Source organism: Globicephala melas, chromosome 4 (genome assembly GCF_963455315.2).
Source record: "Globicephala melas chromosome 4, mGloMel1.2, whole genome shotgun sequence".
Lineage (NCBI taxonomy): Eukaryota > Metazoa > Chordata > Mammalia > Artiodactyla > Delphinidae > Globicephala > Globicephala melas.
In genome coordinates this window covers 77116783-77131580 of record NC_083317.1, presented here as the reverse complement: position 1 = coordinate 77131580, position 14798 = coordinate 77116783, and the positions used below count along the sequence as shown (strand labels likewise).

Genomic DNA, 14798 nt, shown 5'->3' with positions numbered 1-14798 from the left:
CCAGACCACCGAGATTGAGTCTGTTTCTTCCCGTCGCGCTCTGGGCTTGGCACACGATGGGGGCTCAAATCCTGCGGCCTGAATTGATTTATGGCCTTGGTGCAGCACGAGAGCTAAATACACAGAGCAGGAAAGAAAAGGCGATCTCGATTGTGAGACCAGGATGTTGCAATGAGCGCAAGTGTGAGTCTATGTGTATAGCCGGGGACGCATCTCCCCAGAGCGCCTGGCATGGTGCCAAGCTGCAGGACCCACGCTGTCCCTTCCTGCGCGCTCCAGCCGGCGGCCGAAGGGCCTAGCGCAGCCTCTTGCCGACCGCGGGCCTGGCGCCGCTCCTCCTCGCCGCGGGCGGGGCCGCTCTCGGTGCCGCCCCGCGGCCTCCGCTCTGGGAAGCGCTGGTGGCTGGCGAGGCGCCGGGTGGAGCGGGAGCCGCGCAGCGCCGGCCAATCGCGCAGCGGCAGGGGAGGAGCCCCAAAGGGGGAAAAAAGAAAGTGCGGCGGAAAGTAAGAGGCTCGTTGCTGGAAGACTGGCCGGATCCGGGTCCCCGGGACTCTGCTTTGGCCAAGCGCACCGAAAGACGCGGTGCTGGGCGATCCTGCACCCATCCCCGCCGCCTTCGCTGCTCCCGCTCTGCCTCCCAGGAAAGGTGAGTCTCGCGCGGTGATGAGAGCTCGGGGGATCACCGATCTAGAGAATCTCAAGGTGGAAGGATTCTTACGCATCGTCTCCTTCAACCCTATTTTACAGAAGGGCAAACTGAGGCACAGAGCAAGGCAGCGGCTGGGATAGATCACAGCTAAGTTAGTGCCGTGGGCAGGACTCGAACCCACTGTCCAAAGTCCCGTCTTCGCTTTGTAGGCATTTAAGTAACGCAGTTGTGTGAGTGCTGCGCGTCACTGCAGCCCTCTCCCAGCTCTTTAAAGGATGTACCCCGGTATACCCCCGGCCTTGGTCTCTCTGGAGTGCTGCTGTGAACGGTGAGGGTAGAAGGGGGCAGTGTGTCCCAGCGTTGCCACTGGGTATCACGTCGTTTCCAGCTTGGACCTGTGACAGCCTGGGTAAAGGCTGCTTGCAGCCTCTCTTTCTCTTCCGCTGACCTGTTTTCTCAGAAAGATGCCCCGCCGAGGGTGTCCGTCAGACTCCTGGTAGAGTCCGTGGAGAGGTGAGGGACGTCCGGGCGTCAGTCACCTCGTTTGGTACAGTGCTCTCTCCAGCCCCAGGGGAAGCGAGGCCGGTCGTCCTGTGGGAAATAGGATGCTTCTCTTACAGGAATAGCTGACCTCACGGAGCCATAGCCCCCTGTCACTTCTAAGTCCTGGGAGGGAACAAGGAAGCTGAGTTAAAGAGAAAAATCACAAACACAAAAGCAAACTTCTGCCGTTTCCTTTAAGAACCAGTTCCCAGTCTGTCTTGCCTCCGCCCGCTGGTTGTGAAATTGTGAAACACCGCTAAGGTTAGCTACCAGCTGAGAAGAAGGATTTACCTGGCCTTCACTCCAGCTCTGCCACCTATTAGCCGTGTGAACTTGGGCAAGTTATCCAATCTTTCTGATACTCAGTTTTGTTTTGTTTTTTGTTTTTTTTCCAGCCATAAAATGGAGATTTTCACGGTCACAATGAGCCCTTAGGGCACTTGGGAGGATGAAACGGGATAATTCAAATAACATGGTTAGCACAGTGCCTGGCTTGGCACCTGTTCAGTTTGACATTGATGGCAACAATTATAAATGTTACTGCATAGTAACCTTGGAGACAGTGGGTTTTTAGGAAGCTGAATTTTCAGATAGAGTGACTTTTTTTTTTTTTAATCTAGATGTTGTGTTTTTTTCTTCTTTGGAGTTTGAACAGCTCTTTTATAGTGTTTTCTGAATGCCCTCTACATGTGACTTTGATCGTAGATGCTTGACTTGGTGTATAAAAGGTTTCCCAGTGATGCCAACGCCCTGCTAGTTTTTAGGCCAAGCCTCAGGTCTGTGAAACTTTGATCTGAGGCATCCTTTACCGGCAAAGAGGGTCTTGAATTGGATGAGAGGTAGAAAGACAAGAGGAGAAGTTGCAAGTTTCATCTATGTCACAGACTGTTCTAAGCCTTTTATTCCCCCTGTGTCAGGTCAGACAAGCAGCTTTATATTTCTCAGCTAATATAGGCAAACAACAAGATCCCCGTGTGTTTCTTTTGGATTATACAGTGATGCTGCTAAATTCAGTCCCTTTTGGACACAAACTTACCTCATATAAACACAAATATCCACATGTGCCCTCACCAGGCTTCCTTTATTATTGGCATTATTGGTATTTTAAAGTGAAATAGTGTCCTTTACATACCCCCCACCTGGCTCATAACAATTGATTTTATTCTGATTGACTTCATACAGTTTTTACTATCATCTCCTGGCTATGCCATAAGTCCCTGAACTGAGCATGCAGTATTTATAGTTGGCTACCTGCTCCACAGTCCATCACATATGCCTGTGTTACTGATGTATGCAGAGCAGGGATGTGATACACCTTGAGGAAAGGAAAGAGTTTGGTGGTACCCTCTTAGGTAGCTCCCGCACCAGACATTTGCCGAGGATTGGATCGCTTGCTTCCGTCAGCCTGTTCCGTGTGCATGCATTGTGATGAGCTGGCCAGGATACATCTGAACGCGTGCCTGAGAGACTGGGGACTTGTAGGGAAAAGGAGAATGTTCAAAATAAGGTCAGAACAAGGGGATGGGAGATTGAAAGCTAATTCCTTTTAGTTCTGGTTTTTTAAAGAAAGGATACTCAGTTATACCCTTTCTCCTTATAGAGATTATTTGTTACCAAATATATATATATATATAAAACTTTAAAATTTCCACAGTGTATTCCATATATATTATCTTCCTTGTTACTTGCAGTAGCCTTGAGAGAAGGACATGGCAGACATATTAATAGTGGAAGGATAATATAATGATATGACAAAGTATGAAAAAAGCTGGTTTTGTCATCAAATTCAGATTTCAGCTCTAATTCCTATGTAGCTGGGTAATACTAAGCAATTTATTTCACCATTTAGAGTTTCTGTTTTATCCAATTCTAAAGTAAAAAAAAAAATGCTTACCCCAAGGATGCGTGTGAGGATTAAATTAAGTAGAATAATGTAAAGTACATGTAGTGAGTAAGTGCTCATTAAATGATATTGCTTCTTAGTTGATCTCAGTTTATTGAGAAAACAATTGAATAAGAGTCAGAGAAATGAGAAGTTGCCCAGGGTCACATGGTTCATAAGTTTCAGCCTTGGGAATACAGATCACAGCTTTTGACTTCTAGTTAAGGGCTTTTCCATCACACCCTGTCGTCTCTCCAATGAGATCTTTAACAATTTACTTCAGTTGTTGGGTTGACCTTATTTGTTTGGTGATTTCAGGGTATCCTTTTTGTCCCAAAGAGGATATTTCCTTGCTAAGAGAACTATAGCGGGACCAGCTCTCAGGAGAGGAAGTTTCAGGGTGATGCTCTCTAAGGCAGCCTGCCTACTCACATGTGTTTGAAGTAATGTACCTTCAATTCCTAGGAGTAAGCGTACTATGAAGACATAAAGCTTAGAATTGTGTCATGTTTTTCTTCCTGTTCTGAGTGGTTTCTTGTTTCTGCCATCCTCGTGCTAATACACAGGCTGTTAAGATTGAGGAACGAATACCATGAGTGACCATACAATTTTTCTCTTCTTTTGCCAATTCCGAAGTCGGAAAGGATGGAATATAGTGAACAGTGTACAGAGGCAGCATTCGCAGGAAAGGCCACTGCTGGCTGGTGATGCTGATCATTGGTCTGGAGTTTCAATCCTCCCTGTGGAAACTGACGGCTGCAGGCTTATGTAGGAAAATGAACAGATCTGTTTCCGGCCCAGGCAATGGGGCCATTTATCAGTTGAGACTTCCCACAGGCCTTTAGGTTTCTTTGCTTTGCAGCAAGCAGACAGGCTTGCAAAGGCAGTTTGGGGAGAAACGCTGTGTTCCTTGAGTTTGGCCTTTGGAAGCATATGTTTGCTTTTGCCGAAAGGTAGGCAGTCAGCGGCATCTTACCTGGCACAGTTAGAAAGCAGAATGTAGCTGGAGAAAATCAGAGGAAGAAGCAGAAGAAAAAAGTAAAGGTTATCTCCAATATATACACAGTTTCATTTGTTGCTCAACTTGGTCAGGCTTTTGCTGGTGACACAGATGTAGGATCTGTTGAGTCACTATTGTCTTGGCCGTGAAATATTAAAGAGAGCCACCTACTGTGCTCTTTGCTCATTTTGGAAATCGATCTGTGGGAGAAATAAAAACCCCAAAGAACAGGAAGGTTACAGAACATTTGGTATCTTATATTTTGGGGGATTAAACCAGGTTAGCTACTGATTTGCTCTTTTTTTTTTTTTCTCCTTTTTGAAAGTGAGAATGCATGGTTTGCACTGACGAGGTTGTTAGGAGACCTCCTTCTAGCCTGACCATGTTCTAGCCTAGCTCTAGCAGCTGTGGCAGTGTGGAGTCTTAGCGTCTGGAGGGTACCTCAGGCAAGTTATTATGTTGAGATGTGCCTCGGTCTCCTCAGCTGGGAAACAGGAACACTGATGCCTACCTAGAAGCTTGAGTCTCTTTCTCAGTGCCTTTTCCATAGGAGGCGTTTAATGAACATGAATTCTTTCTTCTGCCATGAGTTCTTTCAGTTTATTAGTCTGTTCAGTTGTGAAAAGCAAAATTTAATAGCTGCCCTTTAGTGAACTCCATCATGGCTTGTACTGAGTGTTTTACGCCTTGTCATCTCATTCGGTCCTGGCAGTAATCCTGTGTATTCTTTGAGGCACCTGAGACTCAGAGAGGTTAAGTAGCAGGACCTTATCGCATAGCACAAAGCAAGCTCCAATGCTGAGACTCATCTCTGCATTTCATTTCAGAGCTAGGAAAGACCTGAAATTGTGCAGCCCCTGGACTAGAACTGGGGACCTGGATTAGGACCCATGACCCACCCATCCCCATCCTGTCTTTCTGATCCTGGTATTATCTTGCCTGTGCCTGGGAAGTCGCTTTACCTTTGGGCCTAAAGTATGAGACAGCTGGTCTAGTTCATCTCTAAGGCTCTTCGGCTGCAATACGTTGTTATATTTTTTTTAAGATTCCTTTCAACTCTGAAATTCTATTGCCACATCTCTTTGTAAAAGTCAAGGCTAAAGATTGAAAGGGGAATAAAGAGAAAATACCCTGCTTGTATTATGCCAAGAAATCTATTTTCTGGTTAAACAGAGGAGGGCGAGGGAAATCAGTATTCATTGGTGCATGTATTTCTGTCATTTCATTTAAGCATAAAAATAACTCTCAGGTCCATATTATTGTCTACCTTTTACAGATGAAAGAACTGAGGTTCTGAGAGACTTAGAGAATTGCCCACAGTTATCCAATTAGTGAGAATTAGAATGTGCGTGCCTGAGCACAAAGCTCTTCGGTCTACTATCCCATGTTTACTAGACAGCGCAGCATAAGAGCTCAGGACTCGTATAACTAGATCCATAAATGTCCCCTCCCTGTGTCCTCACGCCGCCTCAGGTGCCATCTCCTTTCCCCTGCTTTCCTTCCCAAACCTACTACTCCAATCCCTTCTTGGTTCTTCCCAGTTTTGGAGAACCCTTTATATGCTTGTAACATATTCTTTCTCTCTCTATTATAGTTAAAAAAAAATTTTTTTACGTTTCTTTTTTAACTGTGGGCCAGTAATTTGTCCCTTTGTCTTCTTGTCCAAGTCCCTGATTAGCACCCAAGCAGCTGAGGGCATGGTTTATCCTGCCCCATGCCTAGCACAGTGCCCTGTACCCAAAAGGTTGAGTTAAATAGATGATGGATTCATGCTGTGTCAGGTGCGCCCAGCATTGGCTTTCTAGTTTTCTCATACTTTATCATATCATTAATTATTTCAAAGGCCATCTCTACAGACTAACAAGGTAACTTTATTTTATTTTTTTTTAATTTTGTGGTCACAAAATCAAACAAATGATAAGGAGTCACAGACTCTAATGAGATTGAACATCACTGGCTCAATCATGGAAAAAGACATTTTTATCCCAATAATACAGGACATTTTGCAGCAAGCACAATGAAGGATGACACTGAAGTTCATGCTTGCATATACTGACAGCAAGGCCAGTGTCAAGTGTCCTAAATAAATTACCTGAAAGAAAGTAGGAAGTTTCCAGGGAAGTGGGCAGCTGCAGTGAGCTTTGATCTCACTTTCTAAAAGCAGTGAAGAATTCATACCAGTCCAGCTATTATTTGATATAATTGGACATGAGGGCAGGTGACCTTTTATGTCTAGTTTATATGTAGGAGATGCCTGTAGTTTCTTCCTGTCTGACACATAAGTCCTTATGATGACACTGGCTTCCTCTTTTCCCAATCAGTGCTAAAGGCAACAGAAAAGAGAACCCGTCATTTCTGAAAATGTTCTTTTCATAGATAACATAGTTCCTTACGCCAGTTATGGTTAGATGCTATGGTGACCTAAAATTGTGGTTGTGTAACATCATGGGCTTTAGCATCAGACCACCTTCCCTGGATTTGACCTTAGACAAGTTATTTCGTCTATCCCTACTTTATTCTTATCATCTGTAAAAAGGGGATAATAGAACCCATTTCATCCAGCTTTTGGTAGGTGTCAGTCAGGTGCCAAAACATTTGGTAAGAGCCTGGTACATGGGGATTTTAACCTTCATTATGATTAACAACTACAGAGATATTCAACTGCATGCCCAAATCAATATTGGATTAGAAAGTAGAAGACCTAGATTCAAATTAACAGTTTTTTTTAATAGAATCTTAAGCCCTGAAAATGCTTGTTATTATATACGCACATGCACGCAAGTATTTTTTTCTTACAGTAATCTGAGGTAATCAAAGTAATTGTTCTCAACACCATTCTACATCCCGAGTCTGAGAGGCTAAATATTTTCTAAGGTCACACAGCCAGCAAATAGTGGAGTTGGGACTTGCACCCTAGATTTCTAACTCCAAGGTTATGCTTTTTCCCCCTCAATCATTCAGTGCAACAGCCCTGATACTGGTTAGTGGCTTTTCCTTCTCTAAGAGTCCTTTTTCTAACCTCCAGAGTGAGGAACTTGGACAAGGTCCTCTCTAAGGCATGTTGTTCTATGAATCTGTGCCTGGAAGGTAATGACTTAGGAGACACCATGAAAAGCTAAGAGTAGATCCATACTCTTAGTTCCACAGAGGCATCCGCATGTCAGGCATGTGGAGCATCATCAGATCCAGATACCCGGCAGCCTCCTTGGCCTCAATGAGAATCACAAGTGACCACTGCGTTAAGAGTCACATCCATAAAGACACTTTCTATGTCCTTAAGGATGTGATTCTGCTACATTCCCACAACCTGCAAACTGTTTTCTCCCTCTGGATCCAGGTTTGGGGGTGGGAGGAGTACACAGACACCTGGGTTAGGCACAGTGACATTTTTTGTTTGGGAAATAAAAAGAGAGTTTTTTTAAAAAAATATAAAGCAAGCTCTCTATCACCATTAATTACCATAATCTTCTGCAAAGCAGTAAAGGGATAAAATATTTAGCTTTAATTTGGACTGTAACATTATGAGTGCACATTTTCTACTTTCTTCTTTTGAGCTAATTTAGTGCACATGGAAGAAGCTAGACTCTCATTGAAATAGATACAGGTGGTTTTTCCACTTAAAGAAATGATGGACACTTGAGAACGATAATACACACTCAATAGCTCTTTTCTGGAAGATTAAACTTCAGTTTTCCAATTACATTGTGAGACAGTAGCAGGGTTTGGGGGTTGAATGGATAAAGTGGGTGGTGAAAAGTTGGCTGGCTTTGAAGTCAGAGTTGGGTTTGAATCCTAGGTACTGCTTGCTTAGCCTGTCCAGACTTAGTTTCCTTTTCTGTAAAATGGTAATAAGCCTGCTCTTGCTATCTCCTGGTTAGCTAGACCTCAATATCTATATCTATTCCCATCTCCACTCCTGCCATTCCTGATCTCACTTACCCTGCTCAACTTTTTCTCTTGTCCATAGCGGTTGTCACCTTATCAGCTTCCACATACTACTTAATTAATTTGGTTAGCCTGTCAACTGTTTAGTTTAGCCCCACTAGAGTGTCAAATCTACAAGGGCAGGGACCTTTGTTTTCCTCACTGCTGTATCCTGGGTGCCTAAAATAGTGTCTTAGCAAATAGTATCTGCCTAAATGATGCAAATAGCATCATGAGTAAATGATGAATAAATAAAAGTATAGATGTTAGTATTATTTATCCTCAATGAGTAGAAAAAAATAGATAAGGAAATGAATTATATAGATATATAATAATGAAATAAAAAATTTGTTATATATACACACACATATATATATATACACTTATACACATATACATATATATATGTGGGCATATATATTTAGAATATTGACCATATATTTAGAATATTGAAGTATAAATTTATGTGTATGCATATGTATGTGTGTAGATGTAAGTGTGTACATACATTTAGAAGTTATCCAAAATTGCCTCGGGAGGCAGAGGTGTTAAGGTAATTCCTTGCTGTTAGCATTACTAAGAATAGTTTGGGAGAGATATCCAAAAAAAAAAAAAAATATATATATATATATATATATATATGTGTGAACGGACAACAAACAAATAAACAGAAGACATACAAGTGATTTCAGGGTAAGAAATAAGGGGCTGAGATTAAAACAGTGACAACAGCAACAGTGTTGGAGGGCTGTGGAGGAGAGGCAATTTTAAATAGGGTAGTCAGGGATGACACCTCTGAGAAGGTGATGTCTGAGCTAAGAAAAAAAAAAGCCTGAGAAGGAGCCAGGGTCGATCTGTTCATGGTTGAGGTGGCAGGGCCTGGTAAGAGGGAGAGAAGGGCTGGAACTGAGGTTCTAAGATAAGCAGGGGCTAGATCAGGCTGACCTTACAAGCCAAGGTAAGGAGTTTGGATTTTATGCAAAATGTAGCAGGAAGTCACTGAAAGGACTAAAGTAGAATGATGACCAGGTCTGACATATTTGGAACCTCAAACAGAGAGTGAAGGAGAATGGAAGAATTCATTTCTAAGATGAAGAGGTAAACTGTGCTGACCTCATGTAGGTTCCTAAGGACAAATGAGAAGACAGTTCAGTCTCATTGATCTGTCATTCATGGCCTTTCTTTCCCATTAGAATGTCCAACAAAACAACAGATAAAAGCAGGCTAAATAGGCAAAATCAGATTCCTTTTCCTTTTCTCAAATGGTATCATGATTTTTTCCGAATGCACTAAGTAATAGATGGATATGTTAAGTGCTGTTGATCAATTCAATTCAGCTGGAAATTTTACAGTTCTTGTGTAGGTGTTTTATGTAATCAGTCCCTCAAAACACTGGACCTAGAGCTATTTCTTTATGAGATTTTAGGTACCAGTTTCTGAAATCTGCCGTCCTGAAGAGTGAGTGTGTGAAAGGCAAATTTAATTCCATATTAGATCAATTTCTTCTTTCTGGCTCTAAAAGTCTAAAAGGCGCCTAACTCTTCTCTCAAGAGGTAGAACTCCTCCATGAAGTCTTTACTGACACACATGCATATGCGGGCTCGTACATGGCTCGTAATAATATAAGCTTTACAAATATTAGCTTATCAAAATCTCAGAATAAATTTAAGAGAGGCAGGTACTATTATAATCACCATTTTACAGAAGAGAAAACTGAGCCCAAGCTCACAGACTTAGTTGACAGTAGAGTCAGTATTTGAACTTGGGCAAGCTTAACCACTATACCATACTGCCCTGTGATTGTAAGAAGTGACCCTGAATATTTTATTTATCTCTACTAGTCCCACTTCACGGTGCCTCCTGTGAAGGAATAGCTCAATAAATGTATTGAATCAGTGAATGAATGCGTGACCTTTTAAATTGCATTATTTCATTAGCATATAGTAGTAAACGTGTGGGTTTTAGACTGAGATAACCTGGGCAGGGTAATGCTACTTACTACCCCTGGGCTATAGTAAAATTACTTCACATCTCTAAACCTGTTTCCTCGTTTGTGTTATTGGCATAAGGATATAGAACTGTTTTAGGATTAAATATGTTTATAGAGTACTTAGCAGAGTGCCTGCAATTTAATTAGTGCTCAGTCCACTTAAGCTATTTCTATTTTTTGAACTAAAACAACCTCCCCAAACATGCTTACACTTACATACTCCTTAGTTTTTCAGTTGTGCTAGTTTTATTCACTTCCTTTAAAAATCAAAGCCAAAAATCCAATCATATAATCAGTGATGTTAATTTTGTTCCAGGATCCATCCTGGTACCTTGCCCTCAGCATGGCACTCCTGGGGAACTGCATGGGGGCAAAGGTGCTGTAGGACCGCCCTGTTTCTCTACTCCAAACATCCCTGCAGGCAGCACTGCCCATCCTTCTCCCCAGCCAAAGCTGGCTTGCTGAAAAATTATTTTATATTCTGGTGGTGGCCCCAGAGCATTCTGGGTGACAAAGAAAAAACAGCCGAAGACTCAAATTTTGTCCCAGATAACACTTAAGGCTAATTTACACAGCTTGCCGCACGTTTAGGACCCCTTCTAATCATAATCACTGATATTGATCCAGTGCTTCTTGTGTGCTAGGACCTGTGCTGAGTGCTTTATTTTCATTATCTCATTCAATCCTATTTCTAACCTATGTGAATTAAACCAGGGGGAAAATTTAGAAAGTGCCACAGTTGCCTCCTTGTGTGTATTGGGGGCTGTGATGATGAAAACAAGTATTTCTTATGTGTGTTTTTCTCCAGATTTTTCTTCCAAAGCAAACTGTACAGGGTTGTAACACCTGTAGAGTCTCCAGGGACCTTCCCTGCCGGGAAGAGATGCTTGGCAGAGAAATGAGGCAAAGGCTGTGTGGGGAAGGCAAGCAGTTTCATTCTAGTTGACAGTTTATTTTGCCCTGGAAGAAGCTGGCAACTATGAACTCAGTCCTATTTTGTTGGCTGCATTTACTTGCTTTTTTGTAAGAAACCAATGTGGTGCTGATTTACAATGACTGCTATTTATTTATTTAGTTTTTTGCTTTATGAGATATTCAAAAGGTGTAATTTTTATTGTCCCACTTCTCCCAAGTTTGATGACTTCCTTGGAGGAAAAGTACACACACACACACACACACACACGAGAACAGTGCCTTAATCATAGTTGACTCTCACTACTTATTTGTTGAATAAATGCATAATAAAAAATAAAAATCCTCTTTTTTTCTGAGAATGGGAGCTACTATGGGATTCTTTAATGGTGACATTTCAATATGTAACTTTCTTTTAAATGTTTTGTTTAAAAAATTAGTTTCAGAGGGAGATTATTCTAAAATATGTAGCATTACTAAATGTTGGTGACTCAGGACAGTTTATTGGAATGGGCTGTAATTCCTTTAGAATTTATTAAGATGAGATCATTTACCTATATACTAAATGGCCCCAAACTGGTATACTTTAAATTTGTGTAATCGGATTTTCATAAATTTTCTGTCTGCTTTCTCTTTCATTGTCTGCTATTACGTCTTGCTTTCAGCATGTCTTGCTCTAGCAGTTATCTATTCTCCATACAATTAGCTGTTTTTGCTCTATTGTGGACTATGGAGCCGGCTAACGAGTTTTATTAGAACCATGTATAAGATAATAAAAAGCATTGGATTCGGATTGGAGAGGCTCTTCTCCAAGGGAAGAGAATGGAAAACTAAAGTGGCTCTAGAAATAGTCTCCGTATAAGTGAGGCTACACCATACACAGTAGCATTGGGTTTTCCTTACCTGTGTTATTAAAAAGGGAGCAGTTGCATGGATAATTCATTTACTCTTTTGGACACTAAACATTTTTTGAGATCCTTCTGTAGTTAAGACACTGGTGAGATTTGGAGATTAAAATGCAATCACGCTAACACAACTCCAGAAGAATAAGAATTTATAGATCATTGTGAAAAATAAGATGCACCAGAGGTTGTAATACAACTTATATAATATTTGGATTAGTCTAAGAGTATATGACAGAACTTTTAAAAGATATGTGGTAAAATATTTTGACGTTTCAAAGGAAGAGGCAACTGTGTCACTCAGGAAGGGGTTTATGAGGAAGTGGTATTTGAAGTAAATCTTGAAATGATGGACAGGCAGGTTTTGGACATAGATTGGTGGGGAGGAGTGACGTATGAGCTAGGGTCCGACCAGGGAAGCAGAAATGATATGGATGAATGAAATGGAATGTGGAATTTATCATAGGGATTAGTCTTACAATTGTGGGAGAAGGTGGGCAAAGAAAACCCCAAAAGGGGCAGTTGGGAGTCACTAAGTACCCTGAGAAGGAGCCAGTGAGGAAGTCTGTTGCCCCTGCCTGTGTTAGGCGGGCAGTCAGGAAGAAATGCTGGAAGTGGTGGGGCTTCCCTGGTGGCTCAGTGGCTGAGAGTCCTCCTGTCGATGCAGGGGACACGGGTTCGTGCCCCGGTCTGGGAAGATCCCACATGCCGCGGAGCGGCTGGGCCCGTGAGCCATGGCCGCTGGGCCTGCGTGTCCGGAGCCTGTGCTCCGCAACGGGAGAGGCCGCAACAGTGAGAGGCCCACATACCGAAAAAAAAAAAAAAAAAAAAAGAAATGCTGGAAGTGAAATGCAACCTGGGGCCAAGCTGCAGCCCTTAACTATCTCTGTCTGGATCTAACCATACTGTATGGGTGGCCTGAAGAAGGAGCCGGTGCTCTTAGCCATGGAGCTTCATACTTACCTGGCTTTGGGCATGAAGATGTTGAAGGAGGGGATCTAGCAGGAGCTGAAGGAGCCGTGGGCCTGGCTGCTGCCCCCACCTAGGAGGTGAGCCATCAGATCAGCAATAAGGTGCATGAGCTGCAACAGCACCCAGGTGCCTAGACAGACCCTCCCAAAGCAGTTGCTCCTGCTTCACTTCTTCCCTCCAGATCTCATGCACATTTCCCTGTGGTCAACCCTAACTTAGAACAATGCAGAGAAGGGGACTCTGGAAAACATAATTCCAGTTGAACTAAATTGACACAGTTAAAAACCACAAGTGATACGACAGATAAAGGGAACGGGGTGAAAACATAAAGGGAAGGAGGGAATCGGGTGTCTTGCTGGGGCAGAGCCCAGTTTGACCAGGAGATGGTATATGAGCACTGGGGTCATTGAAGATCAGACTTTAAAAAGGAGAGCAGAGGCTGTATTTTAAGGACTTTACATACTCTGTTGAGCAATTTGTGTTTAGTCCTGTAAGACAGGGAGAAGCACTGAATATTCTTGAGCAAGGGAAGGGTGTAATCAGACCTGTGTTTTAGACAGGTCTGGCAATGCAAAGCATTGGAGCTTCGAAAGGGAATAGGTGGGGCAATTAATGAGCATTATAATAATCCAAGGAAGAAAATTTGCATTCCCAGAGCTCTTTTCTATTCTCACGAGGGAGGTGACTCAGAGTCATCATAAGAGGTTGTTCAGGACCATCCTGGGAATAAAAAATATTTGTGTACATTGCAAGCCAAGCTGATTTGATCTAGGGCTAATATTGTCAGCTATAATATCCTCATGGCATACCTAGATCACTGTTCTTTAAAATCCCCTGATGCTTCTGCCTGTGGTATGTGAAGAGGAAGAGAAAGTGTATATGTAATTGGAACACTGACTGAAATGAAATTGGCTTATGAACCACGTCAATATCATTTTGAGAGGAAAATCCTATAAAATAAATATTACCTAGTAAATTTCACTTAGTAATAAATAAATTTCACTTAGTAAAATAATGCTTTTTGGTTTTACTGAGTGGTAATAGGAGTGTCCCCATATGTCGGTCCAGTGCCTAACAATCTGCAAATTACTCGCATGTCCATTATCGCATTTGATTTGACAACAACTCTGCAAGGTCAGTTTGGTCTGAATTAGTATAAGTGAGAAAACTGAAGTTCAGATGTGATAGCCATCAAGCGACCACTTAGCCCCTGATGACTCAAGAGCGCTTACTGCAGTTCCATAGATTCATTCAGTGGACACCTTTCTATCACTCATCCCTTCATTTCACTCAATACACCACTGCCTGATAATTTTCTTGGGACACATCTCTGGTTCTGCTGTGTCCTATTCTAAATCTGTCCTTAGTTTTTGGACTTCATTACCTTTAAGGTCTGTTCCCACCCAGAGAGCAGGCCCCTTGTAACCCAGGTGTTACAGTTCCAGCTGTCTGATTCCTCACCCTCCTGCAGGATTTTTCCTGCCTTCCCTCAAAGTGCAGAACACCAAACACAGGGCAAAGAGGAAAGCCTTCTTTACAGGAGCATACCTGAGCAGGTACATTAGCATCCCCGGGAGATCCACACGATCTTTGAATTAGACCATTCCATAAGTCTTCCCTGACAGTGCTTCCAAGCACATACTCCTGAATGTTGGAAAATCATACCTCCTGGCTTTCTACTTGTCAAAAGGCAAGTAGCTCAAAAAGCAAGCAGCTCACTCACTTGTCTTACCTATTCAAAACACCCTTATACCCAGTGCTGTATCGCTGAGATTTCAACAGTGAACAGCAAGTGAATAAGAAAGCTATAACCTCCAGTCAATGCACCCCTGAAGTGTTTTGTCCACTTAGGGGGTCCCTATGGCATAGCAAGTTAGGGTGACAACTTCAGGTGCTATACTTTGGGACGTCTAGAACTGTTGCTGTTATTAATGTAGAGACGCGGCTCAGGAGAGCAGGAAGGGGCATACAGGAATCAAGCTTTCTAGCTGCCATTAAAAGGAGTACCTTTTTTTTTCTTTTAA

At 42.5% G+C, this 14798-nt stretch overlaps 1 protein-coding gene across 6 annotated transcripts in view; it reads left to right on the top strand.

Annotated features, from left to right (window-relative positions):
• Positions 1–509: 509 nt before the first annotated feature.
• The window catches only part of IL1RAP (interleukin 1 receptor accessory protein), a 136092-nt gene continuing 121803 nt past the window's right edge, over positions 510–14798 (top strand). For all 6 annotated transcript variants that reach the window (XR_009563731.2, XR_009563732.2, XR_009563730.1 and 3 more), the window contains exon 1: positions 510–646. The gene's annotated coding sequence lies outside the window, so the exon portion shown is untranslated. The remainder of the gene's footprint in view (positions 647–14798) is intronic.